Source organism: Emys orbicularis, chromosome 22, assembly GCF_028017835.1.
Source record: "Emys orbicularis isolate rEmyOrb1 chromosome 22, rEmyOrb1.hap1, whole genome shotgun sequence".
Classification (NCBI taxonomy): Eukaryota; Metazoa; Chordata; order Testudines; family Emydidae; genus Emys; species Emys orbicularis.
Window position 1 is genome coordinate 3,235,881 of NC_088704.1, and position 19,616 is coordinate 3,255,496.

Below are 19,616 nucleotides of genomic sequence, written 5' to 3' on the forward strand. Positions count from 1 at the left end.
GCCAATTCCTGCTGACAGTTACACCTGTGTAGTCTTATTGACTTCAGGGAGAACAGATTTTTGCATAAGAATAGATTTTGGTCCCTTCTGCTTTTTCACACCTGGTATAAGCAGAATCTCATTCACTTTCTTTCCCTAAACTCTGAGCACTTTAAGGGGGGGGGGGGGAAATGAGCAAGGGCTGCTTGATTTACACATGCAAACAAAACAGGAACACCAGCCTTAAACAAACACCAGACCTGATGTAAAAGGGTGTCACTACAGCAGCCTTGGTTGGACTGTTCTTTTGAAAGATCCTTAATGGTTCTTTTAAGATGCTGATTTTCAATTAACTCTTTTTGTTCAGCGGGGCAGAGAACACAACAGGGAATAGAGACAAGCACCTACAAGATCTCTATCAAGCATTCTTAAAACTATGATACCCACCTGCTGAAGTGAAAAAACAGATTGACAGAGCCAGACGAGTACCCAGAAGTCACCTCCTACAAGACAGGGCCAACAAAGAAAATAACAGAACACCACTAGCTGTCACCTTCAGCCCCCAACTAAAACCTCTCCAGCCCATCATCAGAGATCTACAACCTATCCTGAAAGATGATCCTTTACTCTCACAGATCTTGGGAGACAGACCTGTCCTCGCTTACAGACAACCCCCCAACCTAAAGCAAATACTCACCAGCAACCACACATCACTGAACAAAAACACTGACCCAGGAACCTATCCTTGTAACAAAGCCCGATGCCAACTCTGTCCACATATCTATTCAAGTGACATCATCATAGGGCCTAATCACATCAGCCATACCATCAGGGGCTCGTTCACCTGCACATCTACCAATGTGATATATGCCACCATGTGCCAGCAATGCCCCTCTGCCATGTACATTGGCCAAACCGGACAGTCTCTACGCAAAAGAATTAATGGACACAAATCTGACATCAGGAATCATAATACTCAAAAACCAGTGGGAGAACACTTTAACCTGTCTGGCCATTCTATGACAGACCTGCGGGTGGCTATCTTAAAACAGAAAAACTTCAAAAACAGACTCCAACGAGAGACTGCTGAGCTGGAATTGATATGCAAACTAGACACAATCAACTCAGGATTGAATAAGGACTGGGAATGGCTGAGCCATTACAAACATTGAATCTATCTCCCCTGGTAAGTATTCTCACACTTGCTTCTTATCAAACTGTCTGTACTGAGCTATCTTGATTATCACTTCAAAAGTTTTTTTCTCTTACTTAATTGGCCTCTCAGAGTTGGTAAGACAACTCCCACCTGTTCATGCTCTCTGTATGTGTGTATATATATCTCCTCAATGTATGTTTCACTCTATGTGCATCCGAAGAAGTGGGTTGTAGCCCACGAAAGCTTATGCTCTAATAAATTTGTTAGTCTCTAAGGTGCCACAAGTACTCCTGTTCTTTTTGCGGATACAGACTAACACAGACTAACACGGATACAGACTAACACGGCTGATACAGACTAACACGGCTGTGAAACAGGGAATAGCTCTGTTTTGTCAACTCCTAGTCAATCAAAAGCTGAAAGGCTTTAGATTAAGTTTGTTTAATGTTTGTACAGTGATTTTGAAGAACTAACATAGTACAGAAGTGCTAAATATTATGACTGGGCAACCATCTAAAGATCTGTGTCCCTTCTAGCTGTTACCTTTTTCTTACAGAAAGCTTAAAACAAACAAATGCAAACCGTAGGGGGCTGGTGCACACGGAACTCATGTTTAAAAAAAACTCATGTCAGAGCTGCTGATCACACATTCTAGAAGAGATAATACTTAGTCCTGCCATGAGTGCAGGGGACCGGACTAGACAACCTCTCGAGGTCCCTTCCAGTCCTATGATTCTAATTGTGGAAGAGCTTGGAGTCAGAATGACCTGATGCAGTGAATCACTGGAGTTTAACTACACAAACTGGGTATCATCCCACAAATAATATTTGGGTTCAGTGTGAAACCAGTAATTCATTGTCCTCAGCCAGCGCAACACTGGGAGGCAGCTTTCAGAGCAAGGCAGCCTGAAATACAATGCCACCCAATGTCATTTTCCCACTGCTACTTCCTCGACTTCAGTGGATTTTACACCCGAGTGGTTTTCTTTTATATAATAAAAGCTGGCTGCCTCCCAGACTGCTTGGCTTTGCATTGTGCCATGTGGAGAGCTGAGGGCAGAAGCAGCAGGTGGAAAGAGGTGAGCAGGATGGGGAATGTTGCAGTGTTCACCCTCATACAGATGAGCACTCCACTACCTAGGAGGAAGGAGGCCCAGGAGAAGGCCAGCGTAGCATCCCCTGTGCTACCTCTTACTCAGAAGTATCTGTTTGAAGAATTCAAGTATCAGGGGGTAGCCGTGTTAGTCTGTATCTACAAAAACAAAATTCTTTGTTTGAAGAATTGAGTGTCGTGAGAGTAGAATAAACTTGTTAATTTGACATAAATAAATAATATGTAAATACGTGTGTAGAGAAATGTTTGATGACTTCATCATTTTTTTTGCAATATGTCATTCATACTGCCAGTCACCAACTAGCCCCCACTCCCTGGGGCAGACTGCAGTATAGGCCACTCATCACAGGCAAGGGTGGGTTTGGACCTGCTGCCTTGGCCTACCCATGGGCTGCCCTCTGCAACCCCCAGTACCCCTTGGCCTTCCGCTAGGCCGCAGCCTGGGGCTTTCCAGGCTGGAGCTCCCCAGCTCCTCCTCTCTCTGAAGGCAGAGAGAGACTGCTGAGCTCTTGGCTCCCAGCGTCTTATACAGGGCCAGCTGGGGCCTGATTGGGGCGTGGCCCAGCTGTGGCTACTTCCCCAATCAGCCCAGTAGCTTTTCCCTTTGCCCCAGCCCTCTGCCAGGGCTGTTTTAAACCCCTCAGGCAGGAGCGGGGTAACCACCCCGCTACACTTACTTTAACATAGATAGCCAGTTATGGTTAATTAAAAATATTCTTTGTATTGTTACTTGTATCTGGATTTCAGTAAACAAACAAATATGAAAAAACGTTAAACACAAGTTAATCATATGCGCTCATCAGCACTTACTGGAAAATAGGTATCATTAATTCACGTGGTTTTTCTAATAAAGTCAACCATCAACCTCAGCCTAGATCAATCCACACAAGCGGTCCATTTCCTGGACACTACTGTGCTAATAAGCGATTGTCACATAAATACCACCCTGTACCGGAAACCTACTGACCGCTACACTTACCTACATGCCTCCAGCTTCCATCCAGGACACACCACACGATCCATTGTCTACAGCCAAGCTCTAAGATATAACCGCATTTGCTCCAATCCCTCAGATAGAGACAAGCACCTACAAGATCTCTATCAAGCATTCTTAAAACTACAATACCCACCTGCTGAAGTGAAAAAACAGATTGACAGAGCCAGACGAGTACCCAGAAGTCACCTCCTACAAGACAGGGCCAACAAAGAAAATAACAGAACACCACTAGCTGTCACCTTCAGCCCCCAACTAAAACCTCTCCAGCCCATCATCAGAGATCTACAACCTATCCTGAAAGATGATCCTTTACTCTCACAGATCTTGGGAGACAGACCTGTCCTCGCTTACAGACAACCCCCCAACCTAAAGCAAATACTCACCAGCAACCACACATCACTGAACAAAAACACTGACCCAGGAACCTATCCTTGTAACAAAGCCCGATGCCAACTCTGTCCACATATCTATTCAAGTGACACCATCATAGGGCCTAATCACATCAGCCATACCATCTGTGGCTCGTTCACCTGCACATCTACCAATGTGATATATGCCATCATGTGCCAGCAATGCCCCTCTGCCATGTACATTGGCCAAACCGGACAGTCTCTACGCAAAAGAATTAATGGACACAAATCTGACATCAGGAATCATAATACTCAAAAACCAGTGGGAGAACACTTTAACCTGTCTGGCCATTCTTTGACAGACCTGCGGGTGGCTATCTTAAAACAGAAAAACTTCAAAAACAGACTCCAACGAGAGACTGCTGAGCTGGAATTGATATGCAAACTAGACACAATCAACTCAGGGCTAAATAGGGATTGGGAATGGCTGAGCCATTACAAACATTGAATCTATCTCCCCTTGTAAGTATTTTCACACTTGCTTCTTATCAAACTGTCTGTACTGAGCCATCTTGATTATCACTTCAAAAGTTTTTTTCCTCTTACTTAATTGGCCTCTCAGAGTTGGTAAGACAACTCCCACCTGTTCATGCTCTCTGTATGTGTGTGTATATATATCTCCTCAATATATGGTTCACTCTATATGCATCCGAAGAAGTGGGTTGTAACCCACGAAAGCTTATGCTCTAATAAATTTGTTAGTCTCTAAGGTGCCACAAGTACTCCTGTTATTTTTGCGGATACAGACTAACACGGCTGCTACTCTGAAACCTAATAAAGTCAGTGTGATTTTTGGCACTGCATTTCTTCAGCCAGTTTTTCGTAGTTGGGAGAGTAGGATGATATTCCCGTTCGTAAGCAATCATCAAGATGGGCATCTGTAAGCCGAGATCTGTATTTTGATTTTATGATGTTCATTGTTGAAAACAGAACTTTGCATAGATAAGTGGAACCGAAATAAGATTTTATTTTGTATGCTACATTTTTTAAGGCAGGGAACTTTTTTCGGTCAACCAGATTCCAAAAGTTTTCATCTGTTGCGCAGAATTTTAGAACAATATCATTTTGAAGGTCCAAAATCTCCAGTTCCACGTCTTCTGTTCTTACTTGAATGAGACTCGAAATTGATGTAGCCATTTCTGTTACCTCTATTTGGCAAGTAAAAGGATTCACAAGAAAGGCAACTACGGGCTCAATGATGGTGAACTGTTGAAATCTCTTTTCAAATTGTTCCAGAAGTGTTTGAATGTGGATGGTGATGGGTTAAAATCACTGTCACATACCATTTTCTTCATACTTTGTCTTCATATGTGACATCCACAAGATCAGTTTTGCTTTGAATGATTTTACAGAACCTATCATTTGAGCCACATGTTTGTCTTTTCCCTGGAGCTCAAGATTTAAAATGTTCAATTTGTCAGTGATGTCAGCAAGAAAAGCCAAGTCCATTAACCAGCTGGAGTCTTCTAGTTGCTCGAAGTTCTGATTTGTGGACTTCAGAAATTCTTTGATCTCTTCAATTAGGCTTAAAAAACATGCAAGAACTTTACCTTTGCTCAGCCATCGTACTTCTGTGTGCAAGATAAGATCAGATTGTTTATCATCAACATCTTCCAACAGGGCCTTAAAAATTCTGGCTGCATAAGTGCTAAAAAATCTCTTCTTTCTCCCACTTGGGATGAGCAGCACAGCTATTCATTCTGGAATCACTGGCCTGGGCTGCAACTGAAGTTGTACCACAAAGGGTGAAGTTAGGGAGAGCCAAGAGAACACACCCAGAGCCCACACAAACAGAGCAAGGCATCATGTACTCTTTGAAAATGCTCTCTCAAGACCTTGGTCCTGCTGCAGAAACCACTTACAGTTTGAAAAGGCACTGGTGGTCAAGCGTGACCCTTTCATCTATGTATTACATCCAGCATCTCATAGTTCAAGTGATCAGAAATCCTACAATCTTTAGACCTGTAGAGAGAAATGCAGACATTCCTGGGATGATCACAAGGGGCTGGTCTACACTGCGGGGGGGATCGATCTAAGATACGCAACTTCAGCTACGTGAATAGCGTAGCTGAAGTCGAAGTATCTTAGATCGATTTACCTCGGGTCCTCACGGCACGGGATCGACGGCCGCGGCTCTCCCGTCGACTCCGCTACCGCTGCTCGCTCCGGTGGAGTTCCGGAGTCGACGGGGAGCGCGTTCGGGGATCGATATATGGCGTCTTAACGAGACGCGATATATCGATCCCTGATAAATCGATCGCTACCCGCCGATACGGCGGGTAGTCTGGACGTACCCAAGGAATTGTCACATATTTAAGCTTACTTTTGACTATCAGTAAGTCAGAAATTAAGTTTGATAAATGATCTCCTAGTGGTACTGAGAATCATTTGAAATAGTGTTGTTATAGCTCTCGGATGCAGAGTAAATATCACTATGTTGCAGTTGAAGGGAATAAAAACTCCTTTTCCTAGTGTGTGTCAAGATAATAGCTGCAGTTACACAGTGTTAGTGTAAACTACTTCTTACGTAATCAAAGTGGAAATTAGGGAATCTGGGATATATTAACAATGTAATTAACAACTGAGAAAAGCAAATGCACTTTGAATAGACAAATTGAACAAATATTTACTGTATACTAAACACAGCAAGCTTAGAACACGGTGTTTTGATATTTTGTTGAACTAAATGCTAATTCTTCATTCAATATTGGATCTGCCTCTCTATTTTGCTTGGCATCAACATTCAATATCAGCTAATAAGGTGTCACTTTGCTTATTTAATACAAAATAAATACTCCTACTTGTTTTTTAATAATAGCATAGCAGAGCCCACTTATGCTCTGCACTGCTGGGGGTCCATTATAATTTATTTTTATGTATTTATTTAAATTTTTTTAAGTGCTCCGATAGACCAACATTTAATATGCACATGTACATAACTTTAAAGAATTAAATCAAAAGCAGAGTTTCATTATAAGTGTGATCAAGAGGCTTAAGCCACAGGCCCGCGCCTGCCAGGGACCGAGAACACCGGCGCCCAGAGCATGCAGCCCCGGAGTTCTCTATCCCCGGCAGGCGCGGGGCCGCAGCTTCTCTCCCCTGCTGGGCACTAGGCGGGCACACATAAATGCCCCGGCGGGTGCCATGGTGCCCGTGGGCACCGCGTTGGGGACCACTGAATTACACAGCAGCTGATGCTACAGCATGACCATTGAGAAATGCGCTGTGTGAACAGGGCCGAATTAAGATTATGAGGGGCCTAAGGCTAATGAGAAGGAAGGGCCTAAGTATGAATGACATATTGCAAAAAAAATGATGAAGTCATCAAACATTTCTCTACACACGTATTTACATATTATTTATTTATGTCAAATTAACAAGTTTATTCTACTCTCACGACACTCAAGTCTTCAAACAGATACTTCTGAGTAAGAGATAGCACGGGGGATGCTACGCTGGCCTTCTCCTGGGCCTCCTTCCTCCTAGGTAGTGGAGTGCTCATCTGTATGAGGGTGAACACTGCAACATTCCCCATCCTGCTCACCTCTTTCCACCTGCTGCTTCTACCCTCAGCTCTCCACATGGCACAATGCAAAGCCAAGCCCTGCAGGTGTTTCTCCCAGGCTATGGACTCTACACCCCACACCCTATCTCACTCTGACTGCACTCTGGGAGGCAGCCAGCTTTTATTATGTAAAAGAAAACCACTCCGGTGTAAAATCCACTCAAGTAGAGGAAGTAGAAGTGGAAAAATTAGGTAAAGTGCGGCAGCACTTTAACGTGGCTGTGTAGTCGCGGCACCATGGATTTATATAATGGCAATATGATATTTTCTATCTTATTATCTATCCCTTTCTTAATGATTCCCAACATTTTGTTCACTTTTTTGACTGCCACTGCACATTGAGTGGATGATTTCAGAGAACTATTCACAATGACTCTAAGATCTCTTTCTTGAGTGGTAACAGCTAAATTAGACCCCATCATTTTATACATGTAGTTGGGGATTATGTTTTCCAATGTAAATTACTTTGCATTTATCAACATTGAATTTCATCTGCCATTTTGTTGCCCAGTCACCCAGTTTTGTGGGATCCTTTTGTAGCTCTTTGCAGTCTGCCTGGGATTTAACTGTCTTGAGAAGTTTTGTATCATCTGCAAATTTTGCCACCTCACTGTTTACAGATCATTTATGAATATGTTGAATAGGACTGGGCCCAGTACAGACCCCTGGGGGACACCACTATTTACCTCTCTTCATTCTGAAAACTGACCATTTATTCCTACCCTTTGTTTCCTATCTTTTAACCAGTTACCGATGCATGAGAGGACCTTCCCTCTTATCCCATGACAGCTTACTTTGCTTAAGAGCCTTTGGTGAGGGACCTTGTCAAAGGCTTTCTGAAAATCTAAGGTTTCAGAGTAGCAGCCGTGTTAGTCTGTATCCGCAAAAAGAACAGGAGTACTTGTGGCACCTTAGAGACTAACAAATTTATTAGAGCATAAGCTTTCGTGGGCTACAGCCCACTTCTTCGGATGCATATAGAATGGAACATATATTGAGGAGATATATATACACACATACAGAGAGCATGAACAGGTGGGAGTTGTCTTACCAACTCTGAGAGGCCAATTAAGTAAGAGAGAAAAAAAACAAAACAAAAAAACAACTTTTGAAGTGATAATCAAGATAGCCCAGTACAGACAGTTTGATAAGAAGTGTGAGAATACTTACAAGGGGAGATAGATTCAATGTTTGTAATGGCTCAGCCATTCCCAGTCTGAGCCATTACAAACATTGAATCTATCTCCCCTTGTAAGTATTCTCACACTTCTTATCAAACTGTCTGTACTGGGCTATCTTGATTATCACTTCAAAAGTTGTTGTTTTTTCTCTTACTTAATTGGCCTCTCAGAGATGGTAAGACAACTCCCACCTGTTCATGCTCTCTGTATGTGTGTATATATATCTCCTCAATATATGTTCCATTCTATATGCATCCGAAGAAGTGGGCTGTAGCCCACAAAAGCTTATGCTCTAATAAATTCGTTAGTCTCTAAGGTGCCACAAGTACTCCTGTTCTTTTTTTGAAAATCTAAGTACACTATATCCACTGAATCCCCATTGTCAACATGCTTGTTGACCCACTCAAAGAATTCTAGTAGATTGGTGAGGCATGATTTCCCTTTACAAAAACCATGTTCACTCTTCCCCAACAAATTATGTTTATCTGTGCCTGATAATTTTGTTCTATAGTTTCAATCAATTTGCCTAGAACTGAAGTCAGGTTTACCCATATATACTCGTTCATTAGCCCGTTCGTTTATAAGCTGACCCCCCAAGATGGTTAGGTAAAAATAGCAAAAACCGTATGACCCTTTCATAAGCTGACCCTATATTTCAGGGGTTGGCAAACTTTGGATCCTGGCCGTCAGGGTAAGCCGCTGGCAGGTCGGGACGTTTTGTTTACTTGGGAACGGCGAACCATGGCCACAGGGAGCTGAGGGGATCCATGCCTGCAGACGCTCCAGGTAAACAAAATGACAATGTATTAGTATTCAATTCAATGATTCCATAGAGTTTAAAATCATCAGGCTCTGGGAGGGGGCTCAGGGCTAGGGCGGGGGTTGGGGTGCAGGTTCCAGGAGGGAGTTCGAATGCAGGAAGGGGTTCGAGATGCGAGCTCCAGGCGGCGCTGACCTCAGGCGGCTCCCGGAAGTTACCAGAATGTTCCTGTGGCCCCTAGGTGCAGGGATGGCTAGGAGCCTCCACACACTGCCCCCATGTGCAGGCATCGCTCCCACAGCACCCACTGGCCGTTGTTCCCAGCCAATGGGAGCTGCAGAGCCAGTCCTCGGTGCGGGGGCAGCATGTGAAACCTCCATGGCTGCCCCTGCACCTGTGCTAGCCGCTTTCAGGAGCTGCGTGGAGCCAGGGCAGGCAGGGAGCCTGCCTTAGGCCCGCTGCACCGCTGACCGGACTTTTATCGGCCCAGTCAGCAGTGCTGACCGGAGCCACCAGGGTCCCTTTTCAACCATGTGTTCTGGTCGAAAACCGGACGCCTGGCAACCCTAGGCCAGCCGCAAGTGTCTAATTGCAGTGTAGACATGTCCTAGGCCTCTGGGTGGCCTGCTTTGGAACTCCAGCTAAGCTCTGCCCACTCTTCCTGTGTCTAAGCCACCATCTCCTTGGGATGGACATGGGCCTTCCCTCCTGTTGTTGTTTGCGGTGTCGTTGTAGGTGTGTCAGTCCCAGGATATGAGAGAGGTAGGGAAGGTGAGGCCATATCTTTTATTGGCCCAACTTCTGTCTCTTCCACTAACAGACATTGGGAAATGAGTCACTTCTCACCTGATCTGGCAGAACTCGAGTCAAGAGTTCACTGCTTCCCAACCTGCTGAGATCAGCTCCCAGGATGAGAGCCCAGCTCCCTCTCAGCACTTATCTGGGAGCTCCCACCCCTCTTCATCTGGTGGTTAATTACAGCTCCCGGTTATTGTTCTGGTCCCCTTCCAATTACCTACACATCATCAAAGGCGTGCTAAGCACCTTACAATCAAGGGACCTGATTCTGCTTGCCCTTCCGCAGCACTATCAACCCCACACCTTCAGGCATCATGAGTCAGGGCCCCATAAATGCTGAGATTTTACAATACAGTAAATTTGCCTATTGCTCACATGACATCATTGACAGGGTTAATGGCCCGGACTGCCAAGTAGAGTGACTCAGGCACTGTTTCTCAGTACAGAAGTTATTAGCGGCTCAGTGCTGGGGGTGTCAGGCTGGCCATGTGAGGTTATTTATTAGTGAAGTGCCTGAACACCTCCCAGCCATATGTTCACCACTTGCACCAGCCTGCCTCTGCCTGGGCATGGGAAACACTCCTGCAGCAACTCCACATTCAGCACTTCTCAGATTAACAACACGGCCTTAGTCCTGGACTGGACCTTGAGCCCACTGCCCTGATCCCAGGCCAGTCCCTGACCCCACAACCCTCGTCCTGGACCAGTCCCTGCCCCACGCCATGTGAAAGATCGCTGAGGAGGTGGGGGCAGTGAACCAACTGCAATGCCATTAGAGATCCTCAAGCCCCTAGAGCCCTGTCCAGGCTTCCTGGCCCAGAAATGGTGAAGCGAATGAATGTGTAAGTGAACGTGCAGCAGAGACAGGCCTGCTCCCAAACCTTTGATCCAGGCACTCACAAACCCTGGATCCAGACACCTCCTGTAGCTTTGTGGCTTGAGCCTATCTCTAGGTCAGAGATAAGGCTGAGTGTGGCCTGAGGCCATAATAGGAGAACCTAGGATTCCAAGGCAAGATGCCAGCCAAGAAGAAGGGTGTGTCTAGCAATGCTTGTTTTATTCGTCTCCTTGACGGCCATGTGACTGACAGCCAGAAGGAAAAGGATACGATGAATGAGGGGCTGAGTGAAGGAAAGCCCATTGACCTTGTGCATGCTGATGAGTCACCCATACCTGCATGATTGAGTTGTTCATCATCTCAGGACCTCCAAGGAGATGCCAGTGTTAATTGGGGCTGCTGATGACTGTCCTTTGCAGCCTCTCATTGCTGAGCAGCCATGGCTGCGGCGTGGCTTGGAAGGATCATGTATGTGCTGCCTGCGTCACGAGTCTGCTGGAATGGAGGGCCGCTGGGCAGGGCCGGCTCTGGCTTTTTTGCCGCCCTAGGCGGGGGCTCCGCTCTCCCCCCGGCGGCCGGGGGGAGGGCGGCGGGGGGAGGGCGGCCGGAGCCCTGGGAGGAGGGCGGCGAGCCCCGTCCGGGGCTCCGCTCTCCCCCCGGCGGCCAGAGCGCAGGGGGCAGGGCGGCGAGCCCGGCCGTGTCCCCGCTCTCCCCGGCGGCCGGAGCGCCGCGCCGCCCCCCTCCAGGTGCCGCCCCAAGCACAAGCTTGGTGGGCTGGTGCCTGGAGCCGGCCCTGCCGCTGGGACACTAGTAAGGGCAAAAGGATTTCACCTAGAGAATGGAAAGAGAGTGAAATTCACCCCTGTATAGACGACCCAAGTCTATGGACCACCTAGGTTCCACTTGTGCCCTCTGGGTGGTCCGTAGGCCTTCAGGGTGAATTTCACCCACTGGTGATTGACTGTAAAAACAACAGCTGCTCACTGCCAATTCACCAATAGGAAGCAAGCGTTGAAACAGACTTCAGTAGTGCATTGTCGGTCCAGCTGTAGAACTGAGCTCTGCTCATTCTGCAATGGTCTGGTGAGAACATAACCTGCAAAAACAAAGAGTGTGAATCATTGTTGCTCTGATTCAGTTTTTACTCAGCTGATGGTCCCAGATAAGAGGGAGGAAGGCTCCCCACTTCCGCTTTGTCTAGATTTGGGGCCTGATCCCAAGTCTATTGAAATAAATGGAAAGCCCTGCTCATCTAACTAATTTAATCTAATCTATCTATCTATCTCCCCCCCCCACTACTGTAGTATCCGAGCCTCTCACAGTTACCCTCACACAGGCCCAGTGAGGCAGGCCAGGGTGTTATCCCCATTGTACAGATGGAGACCTGAAGCCCAGGTAGGCAAAGTAACTTGTCCAGGGTCATACGGGAAAGCTGTAGTGCAGCAGGGTCTCCCAGGTCCTAAGCTGGTGCCCTAACCACTAGCCCACCCTTCTTGTCTGTGTTCAGTAATTCCCCCCTAGCCATCGGCCGCTTTTCTACACCTGGTGGATCCCTGGGATGCACAAACAGGTCAATCTCAAGTAGGAGCAGAGTGGTTATTTGACCTCTGTATTTGGCACTGGTGCGACCACTGCTGGAATCCTCTGTCCAGTCCTGGTGCCCACAATTCCAGAAGGATGTTGATACATTGGAGAAGGGTCAGGGAAGAGCCAGGAGAATGACTGAAGGATTGGAAAACCTGCCTGATAGTGACAGACTCAAGGAGCTCGGTCTGTTTTGCTTAACAAAGAGAAGGTGAAGGGGTGACCTGATCCCAGTCTGTAAGTACCTACACGCAGACCAAATATTTAATAATGGGCTCATCAATCTAGCAGAGGAAGGTCTAACATGATCCAGTTGCTGAATGTTGAAGCCTGACAAATTCAGACTGGAAATAAGGTGTACGTTTTCAGCAGTGAGGGTAATTAGCCATTGGAACTGCTTACCAAGGTCATGGTGGATTCTCCATTACTGGGAATTTTAAAATCGAGAATGGATGTTTTTCTAAAAGATCTGCCCTCGGAGTTATTCTGCGGAAGGTCTCTGGCCTGTGCTACGCAGGAGGTCAGATTAGACCATCATAATGGTCCCTGTGACATTCTGTACCTTGGGGGAACACCCTGTGACCCCCCATATTCCTCCTTTGTATATGTGATCTTGCATATAAAGCATGCTTTGTAAGGTGTCAGAGGAAAGGTTATGATCGGCTGAAAGTCATTTCTCTATCCATATGTGTACCATTAATGCATATGGAGTTATGAGAATTGAGTTGTATGGTTGTCACTAAAACATGCTGTAAATTGGGGGATCAACCAGATATTAGCTCCCCAGAGGCAACAGCAAGGAAAGTAGCCAACACCTGGGTAGGGTGTCAATCAACCCGTCACCAACCATTTGCCAGCAAGGGAGCTACAATGCAATGACTCACCTGCATGAGGCCACACCGGGGGAATTGCTCAACTTTGCCTGGAGACTCTGGACTTGTGTTTTTCCCAGCACCTGGACTGAGGGTATAAAACAGACACAGTGGCCAGATGCTGGGCCTTTCTCCTTCACCCACCTACACTGCAAGCAACAAGGACACTCTGAAGACTCCAACTGAGGGGACTGGCCCAGATGTCAAGGGTGAAATCTGTGTACTAGGAACTGCAATATCCAGTGGGGTGAGAAAAGCTGCTTAATCTAGAGCAGGGGTCGGCAACCTTTCAGAAGTGGTGTGCCGAGTCTTCATTTATTCACTCTAATTTAAGGTTTCGCGTGCCAGTCATACATTTTAACGTTTTTAGAAGGTCTCTTTCTATAAGTCTATAATATATAACTAAACTATTGTTGTATGTAAAGTAAATAAGGTTTTAAAAATGTTTAAGAAGTTTCATTTAAAATTAAATTAAAATGCAGAGCCCCCCGGACTGGTGGCCAGGACCCGGGCAGTGTGAGTGCCACTGCAAATCAGCTCGCGTGCCACCTTCGGCACGCGTGCCATGGGTTGCCTACCCCTGATCTAGATGTTGCCCCGTCTAATAGGGTTGAGAGGTTAGACTGCGTGCTTATATTTTGTTTTATTTTGGTAACTAACTCTGACTTTTTGCCTAACACTTAATATCACTTAAAATTTATCTTTTGTAGTCAATACATTTGTTTTACTGTTTATCTTTGCCAGTGAGTTTGTATGAAGTGTGGGGCAAATCTGCTCAGGTTTTGCAAAGGTTGGTGTATATCCACTTTCCATTGATGAAGTGGTGAACCAGGTAATAAATTTGCACTTTCTTTTTAAATTTGTTACTTACTAGTAAGCTGCCTGACTCCTTTGTTTGTTTATTTTTGTGCTTCTAATCCCTTTTCGGGGGGTCTCTCCTTAGGGCTATCCGCTCAGCAACATAAAATGCAAAACAAAAAACAACTGATTGATCCAAATGCACAGCCAGGTGGTATCAAAGAACCCAGCACAGGGGCCAGCCTGAGAGTATCCTTCAGGCCAAGCACTGCACCCTCCTAAGGGATCAGCTCCCAGTGGGGCAAGGGACGTGAGCCCGAGTTCAGTCAAGAACAGGCCATCTGAAATAAAAGGGGATGGTGCTGGACCCGAAAGGCACCGAGAGCAGGGCTGGGGGAGTTACGCTGGTAACGCTCCTCTGGGAGGGAATTCCTCTTCCAAGGAGTTTTCACCAAGGAAGACGTACTCCGAGCCCAGCCCCACTCAGCCCAAGCTGATTTTAGGAAGTGGGACCCGTGGCAGGGGCACAGGTTGGGAGGGAATCCAGACTACAAAGGGCTTTGATAGAGGAGCAGGATGATCTGTTCCCAGTGGAGGACAAGGCAGTGCAGTTTCACTGCTGATGGGGGTGCGGGCAGACAGGACAGGTGGTGCTCATGCCGTCCACAGGCCTGGATGGGTTGGGTAGACCTCCTGTCCTCCCCTCAGGGCTGTAGTGCTGAATGCAGAGCAGCTGCACCATCAGGGTTGGGGAGGATTCCTGTCCCTGACCCCTGGCAGCAAGCAGTGCAGAGCCTATCTGTTGGTTAAGTACTTGCATGGCCCCTCACCTAGTATCTGTGCACCTCACAGTCTGTAACATGTTTATGGAAGCAGGGCAGGGCTCTTATCCCCATTGTACAGAGGGGAACCGAGGCACAGAGAGGCTGAGGGATTTGCCCAAGGTCACACTGGAAGTCTGTAGCAGAGCAGGGAATCAAATCCAGGCTAGTAGCATCCTAACCACTGGGCCACCCTTCCCCTCCCACAGAGCCACGCTGTGTGCTGCTGCTCAGGACTGGGGCCTCAGGGAGTGACTGGGCACTCGACACGCCAGGATGCATTTTAATACTATCATATCACAGCAATTACAGATTTTTTTTCGTTTCAGTGCTTAAGTAAAACATTGAACGTTAATGGCTGCCTTGTCCTGGGATAGCCTAGGCTGAGCTCCAATGGCCATTCCAAGACACCCCCCTCTTCTCTTCCCTACAACCAATTCCTCTGGGGCTGACATTTTCCACACAGGGTCTCAGGCCAGGGGTGACCGTTTTTGGAAAATCTGAGTAAAATCAGCTGAGCTATTTTTGAGGAATGCAGGAGTGAAAACAACTCCCGTCCCCCAGCGGTGCTAGTCAGCAGTGTGGTGGCTATCAAACTCGTACCTGATTTAAGCTAGAAATGTCCAACTGGGCTTGTTATGTAGATTCTGTGGAGAAAACTACATTTGGTCATTCTAAAGTTAGGCAGGATGCCAGCTTTGCACATGTGGAGTAGAATTTTTCCCTTTTGGAGAGAGAGGGTAATGTTTAAGATCAGGATGGACTCACCATCCTTCAATATTCATCAGCCTGAGTCTCATATACACCAAGACCCATCACACTGCTCTGGCAATGCAAAGGGGCTTAAAAGTGGGGAAATCACACATACACCCACTGTAAGCCCCTCCAGGCTGCCAGAGAGGTATCAAAGGGCCTCATCTTAAATGAGAATCAGGCCACCTGTAGCCGGGTGCTGGTGCAAAAGCACCTAATTACCCCTGCTCAGGCAGCTCCAATCAAGAGAAATAGATTGGGGCTGGTGAAACAGACCTGATGCCTGGCCTGGGGATTGGCTCCACCTGCGGGCCTGACAAGCCAGCAGTTATAAGGGCTGGGAGCCAGAAGAAAATGGCCAGCCAGGGAAAGGTCAGGCTCCTAGCTGTGGGCTGACTGCAGGAAAAGAGGGAACTAACTGTGCAAGCCTTGTATCTAGCTCAACGCTGGTGGTGGGAGAACAGTGTGTGTAAATAAAGCCAGGGGTGCTGCATAACTGGAGGCCTCTGTGCACTTTATTGGGACAGCCAGTGGGCCCAGGAAGAGGGGTGGGGCAGAGAACCTGTCACACCCCCACAACTTGAAAACTATCAGACTGATTCTCTACGAATCTGCTTTGGTTTTTAAGCCCCACTGAGCTGCACAAAATCGAAAGTTATGGACCCTGGACACTGCCAAAGGCATCCAGAGCTGAGACACCCTTATATTTATCTCAGGATGGCCTGGAGTGTGGAGCTGTCTTAACGTGATGATGTAGGATCAGGATGTTTTGTTTATATGAAATACATATTTCTCTCTGAAAATGATCTCCCAGCATCCTCTGGGCTTCTTCCTGTCAGCCAGGCCTGGAAGTGGAAAGACAGAAATATATATATAAAAAAAACTGTTCACATGAACTTTCCAACCAGGCTCCCACATCAAAGTAGGTTCGATAAATCCAGATAAAGACTAGACTCAGGTTTTGTCTCTTCGAAAATAGTTGCACTCACTTTTTAATCTGTCTAGTTAAATTGGTACAAACTCCGAATGGAGCTGCATTTAAATTGGGGTAAATCCATTTAGCCAGGCTTGGCAAATTACCAAATTACGCTAAATTGATTGAAATGAGGTTTAAACCGGTTTAAGAATGTCTACCTTAGGATTTACACCATTTTAACTAGATCAATTTAAAATCATCTTAACCTGGTGCAACTTTTCTAGTATAGATAAGTCCTCAGAGGGAGCATCCCCAAATGGAACCTAAATCCATTCAGCACCAAGGGAGCCATTGTCTCCTTATCCGTATATGTAACGCTGAGCCTGAGAGGGAGATGGGGAACTGCAGGGTGGCATGAAGCTGTGCTGAATCTCCCAGGAGGAGAGGCTCTGGGGAGTGGCTTTTATTTGTCACTGAAACAACTCCTCATGCATTATTGATTCAGTCTCTTGTTTAGTGAGCACAGTCCCTGAGAGAACAGATTTAAAATTTTATTAGAAAATATTTAAAAAATAAATGATAGAGAGAATTTGAAACGTCAGTTATTGGTCATCGGGGGTAACATACAGAGTATAGGGGGGATGCTAGTATTTTGGTGTTAGGCAGCACATAGCATATACAGTCTGCAATGTCCCCAATGGGGGAGTATACGGTGGGTGAGATCAGGATACAGTCAGCAAGCAGTGAGGGTACATCACTCATACAAGAAGTACAGGCAGTCGTGGGTATATAATTAAGCAGGCCGGGTAATGGGGATGGGTGACCCTCACATGATGGAGTTCAGTTCGGTTCGGTGGGTTCAGGGCTCAGGGGATAAAGTCCAACAGGGGAGGTTTACAGGTCTCTTCCCCCTTGTGGGTGCACGAAGTCACGCCGGCTCACTCCCGGTATTGGCGGTGGCCGGTGCCTTTCATCTCGCCCGCCCCTCCATTGTAGCCCTTTGTTCCAGTCTCCTTCCCCCAAGCAGGGTTAGTGGAGCATCACCCTGACCAGCACATAGCTCCTATGAGTCAGGTAGTAATTACTCTCTTCACAAGAGGCTGTAACCTCAGATCTCCTTGTGACCTGTAATTTCCCTTTTGCAGAACCAAGCTCCTCCATGTTAAAGAGGCTAAGCAATGACATTATCACTGGCAAAAAGCAATGCTGGCTGGACTGCCAGTGCAACCCCAGAGAGCTGGCATTTCCCAGCCAGCCAGCCAGCCAGCCCGAGGAATGCTGAGGATGGGGGCTCCCAGACCATGCTCAAACAATGGACACACACGCTGGCAGCTGGCCAGAAGCCTGAGGGCTACATCTGAATTGCAGAGTAGATTGCATGTTTAATAGGGAGGTGAGGCCTATGAAGATCACAGGTCTAAGCCTGCAGGCCAGCCTGGCTGCTCAAGACAGCATTGCAAGCTAGGACCCATAGGCCATAGTTCAGCATTGAGGAGAATGGCTGCAGGCTGCATTCCACTTCCTTGTGACCTGCACTCTGGCCTCTTCAGCCTTTGGAGAACCAGGGACTCATGTGCGCAAGGTGCAGGGTATGAATTCACCCAGGCAGCCTGTTTGCTTGCCGCTGTTTGGAGGCCTGTAGCCATGTAACTAAACGGAGGGGCTGGTCTCTGTGCACTGTGCCTTTAAACCGTACAGGCCTCTGTCTCTCAGCCTGGGGCAGTTGTGAGACAGGTGCTGTTATTGTGTTTCAGTACGGGGGCAGAATGTTATGCGATCAGTCACTGTGTGCTCACCCTCTCGCTCTCTCTCATGGAGACTTGACATTTGTTCTTTCTTTCTTTGCACTGTTCCTTAATTTCAAATAAATAAAAGTCACCTGCACTGCTCTTATAAATGGGGACCACAACCACAGTCACATAAATCTGGGGCCCTGTTCACAAAAATCAACTATGTACTGGCTGCCTGACCGGCACTATCTCCAGCACACAGGCTCAATCCCCAACTGGTCCCTGGGGTCCTAGGCCACCTTGCCGCTCCCCTGATCCTGGAACAACTGGTGAACACCAAAATTGTCCCTGGGGTAACTTAGAGCAGCCCAAGACATAGGGTTGACACCTTTCTATTTGCTGGTAACCGGACCCCCAAGGCCCTGTCCCTGTCCCGCCTCTTCTCCAAGGCCCCATCCCCACCCACCTCACCCCCCCCAAGGCCCCACCTCTGCTCCACTCTTCCCTCGAGGCCCCGCACCCTGCTCTGCTTCCTCCTCCCAAGGCTCAACCCCCACTGCTCGCTCCTGTCCCCACCTCCCTGCGGGCAGGAGGCTGCCCCGGTAGGGTTGTCAGGCGTCCGGTTTTCAACCAGAACGCTCAGTTGAAAAAGGACCCTGGCAGCTCTGGTTGGCACCGCTGACCAGGCCATTAAAATCCGGTTGGCGGCACAGCAGGGCCTAGGGCTAAGGCAGGCTCCCTGCCTGCCCTAGCTCCACGCAGCTCCTGGAAGCGGCTGCAGGTCCTTGCAGCCCCTAGGCCAATGGGTGGCCAGGGAGGCTCCACGCTCTGCCCCCGCCCCTAGTGCTGGCTCCACAGCTCCCATTGGCAGGGAACTGCAACCAATGGGAGCTGCGGGGGCAGCGCCTGCGGGCGCGAGGGCAGCACGCAGAGACTCCCTGGACGCCCATACACCTAGGGGACACAGGGACCTGGCGGCCACTTCCCAGGAGCCACGGTAAGCGCCGCTGGGACCCCCCCACTCCCTCCCGCACCCAACCACCCTGCCCCAGCCCAGAGTCCCCTCCCGCACCCAAACTCCCTCCCAGAGCCTGCACCCCCCAACACCCCAACCCTCTGCCCCAGCCCAGAGCCCCCTCCTGCACCCCAAAGTCCTCATCCCCAGCCCCACTCCAGAGCCCGCACCTCTAACCAGAGCCCTCACCCCCCTCCCGTACCCTACCCCCCTGCCCCAGCCCGGTGAAAGTGAGTGAGGGTGAGGGAGAGCAAGTGACGGAGGGAAGGGGGACGGAGCAAGTGGGGGCGGGGCCTCAGGGAAGGGGCGAGGAAGGGTTTTGTTCCATT